General features: G+C 44.6%; 1 protein-coding gene across 1 annotated transcript in view; it reads left to right on the plus strand.

The window, feature by feature from the left end:
• Window positions 1-16,424, plus strand: part of LOC127931789 (ras-related protein Rab-6B-like) — a 139,006-nt gene that overhangs the window by 121,254 nt on the left and 1,328 nt on the right. The gene's annotated exons all lie outside the window — the stretch shown is intronic.

Raw genomic sequence — 16,424 nt, forward strand, 5'->3', positions numbered from 1 at the left:
AGTGCAGGATTCTGACAGAGATAGGGTCGTACATGTTGGTAGGAATCAGGACAACAGCCTGGCATCTATCTCCTCTGTGTCCCAAAAGGCCCCTGATTCCCTATATAGTGCACTACTTTAGACCAGAACCTATTCCATATATAGTGCACTACTTTTGACTAAAGGCAAGGGCTCTGAGGTAAAGTAGTGCACTATATAGGGAATAGGGTGGATTTTATTTGGTGTAGACCTTACAGTGAAACTCTTAACCAACAATGCAGTTTTCAGAACAATCCCTGAAAAAGAAATACAAGTAAAAAGAGCAGCAATAAAAATGACAATAACGAGGCTATATACAGGGTATTACGGTACAGAGTCAATGTGGAGGCTATATACAGGGTATTACGGTACAGAGTCAATGTGGAGGCTATATACAGGGTGTTACGGTACAGAGTCGATGTGGAGGCTATATACAGGGTATTACGGTACAGAGTCGATGTGGAGGCTATATACAGGGTATTACGGTACAGAGTCGATGTGGAGGCTATATACAGGGTATTACGGTACAGAGTCAATGTGGAGGCTATATACAGGGTGTTACGGTACAGAGTCGATGTGGAGGCTATATACAGGGTATTACGGTACAGAGTCAACGTGGAGGCTATATACAGGGTATTACGGTACAGAGTCGATGTGGAGGCTAGGCTATATACAGTGTATTACGGTACAGAGTCAATGTGGAGGCTATATACAGGGTATTACGGTACAGAGTCGATGTGGAGGCTATATACAGGGTATTACGGTACAGAGTCGATGTGGAGGCTATATACAGGGTATTACGGTACAGAGTCAACGTGGAGGCTATATACAGGTTATTACGGTACAGAGTCAATGTGGAGGCTATATACAGGGTATTACGGTACAGAGTCAATGTGGAGGCTAAATACAGGGTATTACGGTACAGAGTCAATATGGAGGCTATATACAGGGTATTACGGTACAGAGTCGATGTGGAGGCTATATACAGGGTATTACGGTACAGAGTCGATGTGGAGGCTATATACAGGGTATTACGGTACAGAGTCGATGTGGAGGCTATATACAGGGTATTACGCTACAGAGTCAATATGGAGGCTATATACAGGGTATTACGGTACAGAGTCGGACTGGAGGCTATATACGGGGTATTACGGTACAGAGTCGATGTGGAGGCTATATACAGGGTATTACGGTACAGAGTCGATGTGGAGGCTATATACAGGGTATTACGGTACAGAGTCGATGTGGAGGCTATATACAGGGTATTACGGTACAGAGTCGATGTGGAGGCTATATACAGGGTATTACGGTACAGAGTCGATGTGGAGGCTATATACAGGGTATTACGGTACAGAGTCAATGTGGAGGCTATATACAGGGTATTACGGTACAGAGTCGATGTGGAGGCTATATACAGGGTATTACGGTACAGAGTCGATGTGGAGGCTATATACAGGGTATTACGGTACAGAGTCAATGTGGAGGCTATATACAGGGTATTAAGGTACAGAGTCAATGTGAAGGCTATATACAGGGTATTATGGTACAATGTGGAGGCTATATACAGGGTATTACGGTACAGAGTCAATGTGGAGGCTATATACAGGGTATTATGGTACAATGTGGAGGCTATATACAGGGTATTACGGTACAATGTGGTGCTCCGGTACCGCTTGCCGTGCGGTAGCAGAGAGAACAGTCTTTGACTTAGTTGGTTGGAATCTTTGACAATTTTTAGGTCCTTCCTCTGACACCACCTGGTATAGAGGTCCTGGATGGCGGGAAGCTTGGCCCCAGTGATGTACTGGGCCGTACGCACTACCCTCTGTAGTGCCTTGCGGTCGGAGGCAGAGCAGTTGCCGTACCAGGCAGTGATGCAACCGGTCAGGATGCTCTCGATGGTGCAGCTGTAGAACGTTTTGAGGATGTGGGGACCCCATGCCGAATCTTTTCAGTCTCCTGCGGGGGAATAGGTTTTGTCGTGCCCTCTTTACGACTGTCTTGGTGTGCTTGGACCATGTTAGACCATGTTGAATTCGTGATCAATGAATTTAAAACAGACTGGGCTGTTGGCTGAGAAAGCATGTGTGACTCCAGACAGTCAGTTGAACGTCAACATCAAAACACCTCAACCCCTTTTCTGTGTGTAAATACTTCCATGACATTGGCGGTATAATTTACTGCAGCCGGTCTCATTGGTAAACACATGCAGAGGCTAATCTGGAGTCTACTGGTGAGACCAAAGCAACCGGTCTCATTGGTAAACACATGCAGAGGCTAATCTGGAGTCTACTGATGAGTCCAAAGCAGCCGGTCTCATTGGTAAACACATGCAGAGGCTGATCTGGAGTCTACTGATGAGTCCAAAGCAACCGGTCTCATTGGTAAACACATGCAGAGGCTAATCTGGAGTCTACTGATGAGTCCAAAGCAGAGCACCTCTAAGCCCTCAGTCACCTTTTAATATCCTCCTGCCCTGATAACACAATACATAATGGAAAGCATGACTTTCTAGTTTCTACCCCCTCTATAATCAGGACGTTATACCCCCTCTATAATCAGGATGTTATACCCCCTCTAATCAGGACTTTAAACCCCCTCTACCCCTCCATCATCAGGACTTTAAACCCCCTCTACCCCTCCATCATCAGGACTTTAAACCCCCTCTACCCCTCCATCATCAGGACTTTAAACCCCCTCTACCCCTCCATCATCAGGGCTTTAAACCCCCTCTACCCCTCCATCATCAGGACTTTAAACCCCCTCTACCCCTCCATCATCAGGACTTTAAACCCCCTCTACCCTCCATCATCCGGACTTTAAACCCCCTCTACCCCTCCATCATCAGGACTTTAAACCCCCTCTACCCCTCCATCATCAGGGCTTTAAACCCCCTCTACCCCTCCATCATCAGGGCTTTAAACCCCCTCTACCCCTCCATCATCAGGACTTTAAACACCCTCTACCCCTCCATCATCAGGACTTTAAACCCCCTCTACCCCTCCATCATCAGGACTTTAAACCCCCTCTACCCCTCCATCATCAGGACTTTAAACACCCTCTACCCCTCCATCATCAGGGCTTTAAACCCCTCTACCCCTCCATCATCAGGACTTTAAACCCCCTCTACCCCTCCATCATCAGGACTTTAAACCCCCTCTACCCCTCCATCATCAGGACTTTAAACCCCTCTACCCCTCCATCATCAGGACTTTAAACCCCCTCTACCCCTCCATCATCAGGACTTTAAACCCCCTCTACCCCTCCATCATCAGGACTTTAAACCCCCTCTACCCCTCCATCATCAGGACTTTAAACCCCCTCTACCCCTCCATCATCAGGACTTTAAACCCCCTCTACCCCTCCATCATCAGGACTTTAAACCCCCTCTACCCCTCCATCATCAGGACTTTAAACCCCCTCTACCCCTCCATCATCAGGACTTTAAACCCCCTCTACCCCTCCATCATCAGGACTTTAAACCCCCTCGACCCCTCCATCATCAGGACCATGCAGCCGGTGGCAGATCTGACTGCTTACTGAATCCGACCTTCGCACCGATCTGCGTCACAAACTGATGTTCTGCTTCTCTCCCATAGCTCTGCCCATAGTTAATGTTGCTGTTACTGGTCAAGTGTGTGAGCAGCTCGTGGGGAGAGCTAGGTGGCTAATTACCCACAACAGAATGGTTAACATGACTTCCTGGTTCTATACCTCCTCAATAGAATGCCCACAACAGAATGGTGAACATGACTTCCTGGTTCTATACCTCCTCATCTGAATGCCCACAACAGAATGGTTAACATGACTTCCTGGTTCTATACCTCCTCAATAGAATGCCCACAACAGAATGGTGAACATGACTTCCTGGTTCTATACCTCCTCAATAGAATGCCCACAACAGAATGGTTAACATGACTTCCTGGTTCTATACCTCCTCATCTGAATGCCCACAACAGAATGGTTAACATGACTTCCTGGTTCTATACCTCCTCATCTGAATGCCCACAACAGAATGGTTAACATGACTTCCTGGTTCTATACCTCCTCATCTGAATGCCCACAACAGAATGGTTAACATGACTTCCTGGTTCTATACCTCCTCATCTGAATGCCCACAACAGAATGGTTAACATGACTTCCTGGTTCTATACCTCCTCAATAGAATGCCCACAACAGAATGGTTAACATGACTTCCTGGTTCTATACCTCCTCAATAGAATGCCCACAACAGAATGGTTAACATGACTTCCTGGTTCTATACCTCCTCAATAGAATGCCCACAACAGAATGGTTAACATGACTTCCTGGTCCTCTACCTCCTCAATAGAATGCCCACAACAGAATGGTTAACATGACTTCCTGGTTCTATACAATCCTATGGTTACCATGACTTCCTGGTTCTATACTCCTGGTTCAACCTAGAATGCCCACAACAGAATGGTTAACAATAGAATGCCCACAACAGAATGGTTAACATGACTTCCTGGTTCTATACCTCCTCAATAGAATGCCCACACAGAATGGTTAACATGACTTCCTGGTTCTATACCTCCTCAATAGAATGCCCACAACAGAATGGTTAACATGACTTCCTGGTTCTATACCTCCTCATCTGAATGCCCACAACAGAATGGTTAACATGACTTCCTGGTTCTATACCTCCTCAATAGAATGCCCACAACAGAATGGTTAACATGACTTCCTGGTTCTATACCTCCTCATCTGAATGCCCACAACAGAATGGTTAACATGACTTCCTGGTTCTATACCTCCTCATCTGAATGTCCACAACAGAATGGCCCACAACAGAATTAACATGACTTCCTGGTTCTATACCTCCTCATCTGAATGTCCACAACAGAATGGTTAACATGACTTCCTGGTTCTATACCTCCTCATCTGAATGCCCACAACAGAATGGTTAACATGACTTCCTGGTTCTATACCTCCTCATCTGAATGTCCACAACAGAATGGTGAACATGACTTCCTGGTTCTATACCTCCTCATCTGAATGCCCACAACAGAATGGTTAACATGACTTCCTGGTTCTATACCTCCTCATCTGAATGCCCACAACAGAATGGTTAACATGACTTCCTGGTTCTATACCTCCTCATCTGAATGCCCACAACAGAATGGTTAACATGACTTCCTGGTTCTATACCTCCTCATCTGAATGCCCACAACAGAATGGTTAACATGACTTCCTGGTTCTATACCTCCTCATCTGAATGCCCACAACAGAATGGTTAACATGACTTCCTGGTTCTATACCTCCTCAATAGAATGCCCACAACAGAATGGTTAACATGACTTCCTGGTTCTATACCTCCTCAATAGAATGCCCACAACAGAATGGTTAACATGACTTCCTGGTTCTATACCTCCTCATCTGAATGCCCACAACAGAATGGTTAACATGACTTCCTGGTTATATACCTCCTCATCTGAATGCCCACAACAGAATGGTTAACATGACTTCCTGGTTATATACCTCCTCATCTGAATGCCCACAACAGAATGGTTAACATGACTTCCTGGTTATATACCTCCTCATCTGAATGCCCACAACAGAATGGTTAACATGACTTCCTGGTTCTATACCTCCTCAATAGAATGCCCACAACAGAATGGTTAACATGACTTCCTGGTTCTATACCTCCTCAATAGAATGCCCACAACAGAATGGTTAACATGATACTTCAATAGAATGCCCACGACAGAATGGTTCTGACTTCCTGGTTCTACCTCCTCAATAGAATGCCCACAACAGAATGGTTAACATGACTTCCTGGTTCTATACCTCCTCAATAGAATGCCCACAACAGAATGGTTAACATGACTTCCTGGTTCTATACCTCCTCATCTGAATGCCCACAACAGAATGGTTAACATGACTTCCTGGTTCTATACCTCCTCAATAGAATGCCCACAACAGAATGGTTAACATGACTTCCTGGTTCTATACCTCCTCAATAGAATGCCCACAACAGAATGGTTAACATGACTTCCTGGTTCTATACCTCCTCATCTGAATGCCCACAACAGAATGGTTAACATGACTTCCTGGTTCTATACCTCCTCAATAGAATGCCCACAACAGAATGGTTAACATGACTTCCTGGTTCTATACCTCCTCAATAGAATGCCCACAACAGAATGGTTAACATGACTTCCTGGTTCTATACCTCCTCAATAGAATGCCCACAACAGAATGGTTAACATGACTTCCTGGTTCTATACCTCCTCATCTGAATGCCCACAACAGAATGGTTAACATGACTTCCTGGTTCTATACCTCCTCAATAGAATGCCCACAACAGAATGGTTAACATGACTTCCTGGTTCTATACCTCCTCATCTGAATGCCCACAACAGAATGGTTAACATGACTTCCTGGTTCTATACCTCCTCATCTGAATGTATACAACAGAATGGTTAACATGACTTCCTGGTTCTATACCTCCTCATCTGAATGTCCACAACAGAATGGTTAACATGACTTCCTGGTTCTATACCTCCTCATCTGAATGCCCACAACAGAATGGTTAACATGACTTCCTGGTTCTATACTCCTCATCTGAATGTCCACAACAGAATGGTTAACATGACTTCCTGGTTCTATACCTCCTCATCTGAATGCCCACAACAGAATGGTTAACATGACTTCCTGGTTCTATACCTCCTCATCTGAATGCCCACAACAGAATGGTTAACATGACTTCCTGGTTCTATACCTCCTCATCTGAATGTCCACAACAGAATGGTTAACATGACTTCCTGGTTCTATACCTCCTCATCTGAATGCCCACAACAGAATGGTTAACATGACTTCCTGGTTCTATACCTCCTCATCTGAATGCCCATCTGAATGCCCACAACAGAATGGTTAACATGACTTCCTGGTTCTATACCTCCTCATCTGAATGTCAGAATGGTGAACATGACTTCCTGTGTGACTAGTCATCCCTCCTCATCTGAATGCCCACAACAGAATGGTTAACATGACTTCCTGGTTCTATACCTCCTCATCTGAATGCCCACAACAGAATGGTGAACATGACTTCCTGGTCCTCTACCTCCTCATCTGAATGCCCACAACAGAATGGTTAACATGACTTCCTGGTCCTCTACCTCCTCATCTGAATACCCACAACAGAATGGTGAACATGACTTCCTGTGTGACTAGTCATCCCTCCTCATCTGAATGCCCACAACAGAATGGTGAACATGACTTCCTGGTTCTATACCTCCTCATCTGAATGCCCACAACAGAATGGTGAACATGACTTCCTGGTCCTCTACCTCCTCATCTGAATGCCCACAACAGAATGGTTAACATGACTTCCTGGTTCTATACCTCCTCATCTGAATGCCCACAACAGAATGGTTAACATGACTTCCTGGTTCTATCACCCCTCATCTGAATGCCCACAACAGAATGGTGAACATGACTTCATCTGAATGTCCACAACAGAATGGTGAACATGACTTCCTGTGTGACTAGTCATCCTCCTCATCTGAATGCCCACAACAGAATGGTTAACATGACTTCCTGGTTCTATACCTCCTCATCTGAATGCCCACAACAGAACATGACTTCCTGGTTCTATACCTCCTCATCTGAATGTCCACAACAGAATGGTGAACATGACTTCCTGTGTGACTAGTCATCCCTCCTCATCTGAATGCCCACAACAGAATGGTTAACATGACTTCCTGGTTCTATACCTCCTCATCTGAATGCCCACAACAGAATGGTTAACATGACTTCCTGGTTCTATACCTCCTCATCTGAATGCCCACAACAGAATGGTTAACATGACTTCCTGGTTCTATACCTCCTCATCTGAATGTCCACAACAGAATGGTTAACATGACTTCCTGTGTTCTAGTCATCCCTCCTCATCTGAATGCCCACAACAGAATGGTGAACATGACTTCCTGGTTCTATACCTCCTCATCTGAATGCCCACAACAGAATGGTTAACATGACTTCCTGGTTCTATACCTCCTCATCTGAATGCCCACAACAGAATGGTGAACATGACTTCCTGGTTCTATACCTCCTCATCTGAATGCCCACAACAGAATGGAATGAACATGACTTCCTGGTTCTATACCTCCTCAATAGAATGCCCACAACAGAATGGTTAACATGACTTCCTGGTTCTATACCTCCTCAATAGAATGCCCAGAATGGTTAACATGACCCTGGTTCTATACAACAGAATGGTTAACATGACTTCCTGGTTCTATACCTCCTCATCTGAATGCCCACAACAGAATGGTTAACATGACTTCCTGGTTCTATACCTCCTCAATAGAATGCCCACAACAGAATGGTTAACATGACTTCCTGGTTCTATACCTCCTCATCTGAATGCCCACAACAGAATGGTTAACATGACTTCCTGGTTCTATACCTCCTCATCTGAATGCCCACAACAGAATGGTTAACATGACTTCCTGGTTCTATACCTCCTCATCTGAATGTCCACAACAGAATGGTGAACATGACTTCCTGTGTGACTAGTCATCCCTCCTCATCTGAATGCCCACAACAGAATGGTTAACATGACTTCCTGGTTCTATACCTCCTCATCTGAATGCCCACAACAGAATGGTTAACATGACTTCCTGGTTCTATACCTCCTCATCTGAATGCCCACAACAGAATGGTGAACATGACTTCCTGGTTCTATACCTCCTCATCTGAATGCCCACAACAGAATGGTGAACATGACTTCCTGTGTGACTAGTCATCCCTCCTCATCTGAATGCCCACAACAGAATGGTTAACATGACTTCCTGGTTCTATACCTCCTCATCTGAATGCCCACAACAGAATGGTTAACATGACTTCCTGTGTGACTAGTCATCCCTCCTCATCTGAATGTCCACAACAGAATGGTGAACATGACTTCCTGGTCCTCTACCTCCTCATCTGAATGCCCACAACAGAATGGTTAACATGACTTCCTGTGTGACTAGTCATCCCTCCTCATCTGAATGTCCACAACAGAATGGTGAACATGACTTCCTGGTCCTCTACCTCCTCATCTGAATGCCCACAACAGAATGGTTAACATGACTTCCTGGTCCTCTACCTCCTCATCTGAATACCCACAACAGAATGGTGAACATGACTTCCTGTGTGACTAGTCATCCCTCCTCATCTGAATGCCCACAACAGAATGGTGAACATGACTTCCTGGTTCTATACCTCCTCATCTGAATGCCCACAACAGAATGGTGAACATGACTTCCTGGTCCTCTACCTCCTCATCTGAATGCCCACAACAGAATGGTTAACATGACTTCCTGGTTCTATACCTCCTCATCTGAATGTCCACAACAGAATGGTGAACATGACTTCCTGTGTGACTAGTCATCCCTCCTCATCTGAATGCCCACAACAGAATGGTTAACATGACTTCCTGGTTCTATACCTCCTCATCTGAATGCCCACAACAGAATGGTTAACATGACTTCCTGGTTCTATACCTCCTCATCTGAATGCCCACAACAGAATGGTGAACATGACTTCCTGGTTCTATACCTCCTCATCTGAATGCCCACAACAGAATGGTGAACATGACTTCCTGGTTCTATACCTCCTCAATAGAATGCCCACAACAGAATGGTTAACATGACTTCCTGGTTCTATACCTCCTCAATAGAATGCCCACAACAGAATGGTTAACATGACTTCCTGGTTCTATACCTCCTCAATAGAATGCCCACAACAGAATGGTTAACATGACTTCCTGGTTCTATACCTCCTCATCTGAATGCCGACAACAGAATGGTTAACATGACTTCCTGGTTCTATACCTCCTCAATAGAATGCCCACAACAGAATGGTTAACATGACTTCCTGGTTCTATACCTCCTCATCTGAATGCCCACAACAGAATGGTTAACATGACTTCCTGGTTATATACCTCCTCATCTGAATGTCCACAACAGAATGGTTAACATGACTTCCTGGTTCTATACCTCCTCATCTGAATGTCCACAACAGAATGGTTAACATGACTTCCTGGTTCTATACCTCCTCATCTGAATGCCCACAACAGAATGGTTAACATGACTTCATGGTTCTATACCTCCTCATCTGAATGTCCACAACAGAATGGTGAACATGACTTCCTGGTTCTATACCTCCTCATCTGAATGCCCACAACAGAATGGTTAACATGACTTCCTGGTTCTATACCTCCTCATCTGAATGCCCACAACAGAATGGTTAACATGACTTCCTGGTTCTATACCTCCTCATCTGAATGCCCACAACAGAATGGTTAACATGACTTCCTGGTTCTATACCTCCTCATCTGAATGCCCACAACAGAATGGTTAACATGACTTCCTGGTTCTATACCTCCTCATCTGAATGCCCACAACAGAATGGTTAACATGACTTCCTGGTTCTATACCTCCTCATCTGAATGCCCACAACAGAATGGTTAACATGACTTCCTGGTTCTATACCTCCTCATCTGAATGTCCACAACAGAATGGTGAACATGACTTCCTGTGTGACTAGTCATCCCTCCTCATCTGAATGCCCACAACAGAATGGTTAACATGACTTCCTGGTTCTATACCTCCTCATCTGAATGCCCACAACAGAATGGTGAACATGACTTCCTGGTTCTATACCTCCTCATCTGAATGCCCACAACAGAATGGTTAACATGACTTCCTGGTTCTATACCTCCTCATCTGAATGTCCACAACAGAATGGTGAACATGACTTCCTGTGTGACTAGTCATCCCTCCTCATCTGAATGCCCACAACAGAATGGTTAACATGACTTCCTGGTTCTATACCTCCTCATCTGAATGCCCACAACAGAATGGTTAACATGACTTCCTGGTTCTATACCTCCTCATCTGAATGCCCACAACAGAATGGTGAACATGACTTCCTGGTTCTATACCTCCTCATCTGAATGTCCACAACAGAATGGTGAACATGACTTCCTGTGTGACTAGTCATCCCTCCTCATCTGAATGCCCACAACAGAATGGTTAACATGACTTCCTGGTTCTATACCTCTTCATCTGAATGCCCACAACAGAATGGTTAACATGACTTCCTGGTTCTATACCTCCTCATCTGAATGTCCACAACAGAATGGTGAACATGACTTCCTGGTTCTATACCTCCTCATCTGAATGTCCACAACAGAATGGTGAACATGACTTCCTGTTTGACTAGTCATCCCTCCTCATCTGAATGTCCACAACAGAATGGTGAACATGACTTCCTGGTTCTATACCTCCTCATCTGAATGCCCACAACAGAATGGTGAACATGACTTCCTGTGTGACTAGTCATCCCTCCTCATCTGAATGCCCACAACAGAATGGTGAACATGACTTCCTGTGTGACTAGTCATCCCTCCTCATCTGAATGCCCACAACAGAATGGTGAACATGACTTCCTGTGTGACTAGTCATCCCTCCTCATCTGAATGCCCACAACAGAATGGTGAACATGACTTCCTGTGTGACTAGTCATCCCTCCTCATCTGAATGCCCACAACAGAATGGTGAACATGACTTCCTGTGTGACTAGTCATCCCTCCTCATCTGAATGTCCACAACAGAATGGTGAACATGACTTCCTGGTTCTATACCTCCTCATCTGAATGCCCACAACAGAATGGTGAACATGACTTCCTGGTTCTATACCTCCTCATCTGAATGCCCACAACAGAATGGTTAACATGACTTCCTGGTTCTATACCTCCTCATCTGAATGTCCACAACAGAATGGTTAACATGACTTCCTGGTTCTATACCTCCTCATCTGAATGCCCACAACAGAATGGTTAACATGACTTCCTGGTTCTATACCTCCTCATCTGAATGTCCACAACAGAATGGTGAACATGACTTCCTGGTTCTATACCTCCTCAATAGAATGCCCACAACAGAATGGTGAACATGACTTCCTGGTTCTATACCTCCTCATCTGAATGCCCACAACAGAATGGTGAACATGACTTCCTGGTTCTATACCTCCTCATCTGAATGCCCACAACAGAATGGTTAACATGACTTCCTGGTTCTATACCTCCTCATCTGAATGCCCACAACAGAATGGTTAACATGACTTCCTGGTTCTATACCTCCTCATCTGAATGCCCACAACAGAATGGTTAACATGACTTCCTGGTTCTATACCTCCTCATCTGAATGCCCACAACAGAATGGTGAACATGACTTCCTGGTTCTATACCTCCTCATCTGAATGCCCACAACAGAATGGTTAACATGACTTCCTGGTTCTATACCTCCTCATCTGAATGCCCACAACAGAATGGTTAACATGACTTCCTGGTCCTCTACCTCCTCATCTGAATGCCCACAACAGAATGGTTAACATGACTTCCTGTGTGACTAGTCATCCCTCCTCATCTGAATGCCCACAACAGAATGGTGAACATGACTTCCTGGTTCTATACCTCCTCATCTGAATGTCCACAACAGAATGGTGAACATGACTTCCTGTGTGACTAGTCATCCCTCCTCATCTGAATGCCCACAACAGAATGGTTAACATGACTTCCTGTGTGACTAGTCATCCCTCCTCATCTGAATGCCCACAACAGAATGGTGAACATGACTTCCTGTGTGACTAGTCATCCCTCCTCATCTGAATGCCCACAACAGAATGGTGAACATGACTTCCTGTGTGACTAGTCATCCCTCCTCATCTGAAGGTGATAGGCCTTCTCTGGAACAGACTTCCTGGTTCTATACCTCCTCATCTGAAGGTGATAGGCCTTCTCTGGAACAGACTTCCCTAAACCAGACTGCTGGTGCAGTCACCAGGGGCCACAGGGCTCCTTTTGCAATGGTACTATGTGTCATTGGGATGGGGGATTCTGATTGGCCGATCCTCTGGCAATGTCCAGGCATATGTCATGTTGGCAGGACGTCCTTCAGATGACATTTAACAGGACTCAATGACGCACCAGACACACAACACATGAACACACACATACACAAACGACACGCACATAACACATGAACACACACATACACAAACGACACGCACATGCACACACAACACATGAACACACACACAAACGACACGCACATAACACATGAACACACACATACACAAACGACACGCACATGCACACACAACACATGAACACACACACAAACGACACGCACATAACACATGAACACACACATACACAAACGACACGCACATGCACACACAACACATGAACACACACACAAACGACACGCACATAACACATGAACACACACATACACAAACGACACGCACATAACACATGAACACACACATACACAAACGACACGCACATAACACATGAACACACACATACACAAACGACACGCACATGCACACACAACACATGAACACACACACAAACGACACGCACATAACACATGAACACACACATACACAAACGACACGCACATGCACACACAACACATGAACACACACACAAACGACACGCACATAACACATGAACACACACATACACAAACGACACGCACATAACACATGAACACACACATACACAAACGACACGCACATGCACACACAACACATGAACACACACACAAACGACACGCACATAACACATGAACACACACATACACAAACGACACGCACATAACACATGAACACACACATACACAAACGACACGCACATAACACATGAACACACACATACACAAACGACACGCACATGCACACACAACACATGAACACACACACAAACGACACGCACATAACACATGAACACACACATACACAAACGACACGCACATAACACATGAACACACACATACACAAACGACACGCACATGCACACGCAGGCACAACAGCTGAACACAGACACCAGTGGTGCCATGGAAACCGCCCTGCCATGGCCTCCGAGGAGCGTGTCATTTGGGTGTGTATATAACCTGCCATTGGGGACGAGGCTCGATCCCAAATAGAATCCTATTGTCTTTACCGGACCCCTTATCACAAGGTAGCGCGTTATCCACTATAGAGAATAGGAGGCCATTGGGGACGAGGCTCGATCCCAAATAGAATCCTATTGTCTTTACCGGACCCCTTATCACAAGGTAGCGCGCTATCCACTAATAGAGAATAGGAGGCCATTGGGGACGAGGCTCGATCCCAAATAGAATCCTATTGTCTTTACCGGACCCCTTATCACAAGGTAGCGCGTTATCCACTATAGAGAATAGGAGGCCATTGGGGACGCAGGTCGGAGAGACAGGAGAATGATGTCATATATCAGACATGGGGGGGGGGGGGCTGTGAGCTCATTTAATGGAGAGATGAAATACAACCAATGGGCTTTAGAAGTCCAGTTGCTTCTCCATCTTCTTTAGTCTTTTCTTGACGAATGTTTTGCTTACTGTGTGTATTGGATGTAGCTAATATATACTAGGGGAAAGAGATCCTATCTGTAAAAAATCTCTTTAAGCTGTGTGATTTACTCCGTTCCACTAATGGCTGTCACTGTAAACAAGATGGAAGCAGGCAAAGCTTTACCGCATTGATTTTAAGCTCACTTTAAAAAAAATATATTTTTAAAAAAGGGCTCTATCAAGAGTTACAGCGTGATTTGATTTTTTTTTTTAAAGGGCTCTATCAAGAGTTACAGGCGTGATTTGAAATGTTTTTAAAAAAAGGGCTCTATCAAGAGTTACAGGCGTGATTTGAAATGTTTTTAAAAAGGGCTCTATCAAGAGTTACAGGCGTGATTTGAAATGTTTTTAAAAAGGGCTCTATCAAGAGTTACAGCGTGATTTGAAATGTTTAAAAGTAGTAGGAGCTCTGTGTTCCACAGGAGGACAGTATGTTGGGGGGTTCATGGATGGCCCTGTTCACGCCCTTATGCGCTGCTGCCTTGAGATGGTACGTAGTAGTAGATGTTGGAGCAACAGCACCACCTAGTGCCATAGAGGTCATACTGCAGACACGTTAGAACAGTACCATGTTATGTCAATAGAGGGCAGTAAAGCTACATGCGTTTCGGACACACCTTTGTTATGTCCCAAATGGCACCCAACAGACCAGAGCCCTATTACCTATATAGTGCACTACTCATGACCAGACCCCTAACACCCTATTCCCTATATAGTGCAGTACTTTAGACCAGAGCCCTAATACCCTATTCCCTATATAGTGCACTACTTTAAGCCAGAGCCCTAACACCCTATTCCCTATATAGTGCATTACTTTAAACCAGAGCCCTAACACCCTATTCCCTATATAGTGCACTACTTTTGGAGGAAAGTAGTGTACTGAAGAAAATCCAGTACACTACATTTGGGACTTAAACACTGAATCATGTTAGATTGTACACTGTAACACACACAGTAACACACTGTAACACACACAGTAACACACTGTAACACACACAGTAACACACACAGTAACACACTAACACACACAGTAACACACTGTAACACACACTGTAACACACACAGTAACACACTGTAACACACACTGTAACACACACAGTAACACACTGTAACACACACAGTAACACACAGTAACACACACAGTAACACACAGTAACACACTGTAACACACACAGTAACACACACAGTAACACACTGTAACACACACAGTAACACACTAACACACACAGTAACACACTGTAACACACACAGTAACACACTAACACACACAGTAACACACTGTAACACACACAGTAACACACTAACACACACAGTAACACACTGTAACACACACAGTAACACACTGTAACACACTGTAACAATATGTAATGTAATCATGTTAGATTAGACACTAACACACAGACACACTAACACACTGTAACACACAGTAACACACACAGTAACACACAGTAACACAGACACACTAACACACAGTAACACAGACACACTAACACACAGTAACACAGACACACTAACACTAATACACAGTAACACAGACACACTAACACACAGTAACACAGACACACTAACACACAGTAACACACACAGTAACACACAGTAACACAGACACACTAACACACAGTAACACAGACACACTAACACACAGTAACACAGACACACTAACACACAGTAACACAGACACACTAACACTAATACACAGTAACACAGACACACTAACACACAGTAACACAGACACACTAACACTAATACACAGTAACACAGACACACTAACACACAGTAACACACAGTAACACAGACACACTAACACACAGTAACACACACAGTAACACACAGTAACACTAATACACAGTAACACTAATACACAGTAACACAGATACACTAACACACAGTAACACAGACACACTAACACACAGTAACACACACAGTAACACAGACACACTAACACACTAACACACA

The sequence above is a fragment of the Oncorhynchus keta genome, chromosome 1, assembly GCF_023373465.1.
Source record: "Oncorhynchus keta strain PuntledgeMale-10-30-2019 chromosome 1, Oket_V2, whole genome shotgun sequence".
In the NCBI taxonomy this organism is placed as follows: Eukaryota; Metazoa; Chordata; class Actinopteri; order Salmoniformes; family Salmonidae; genus Oncorhynchus; species Oncorhynchus keta.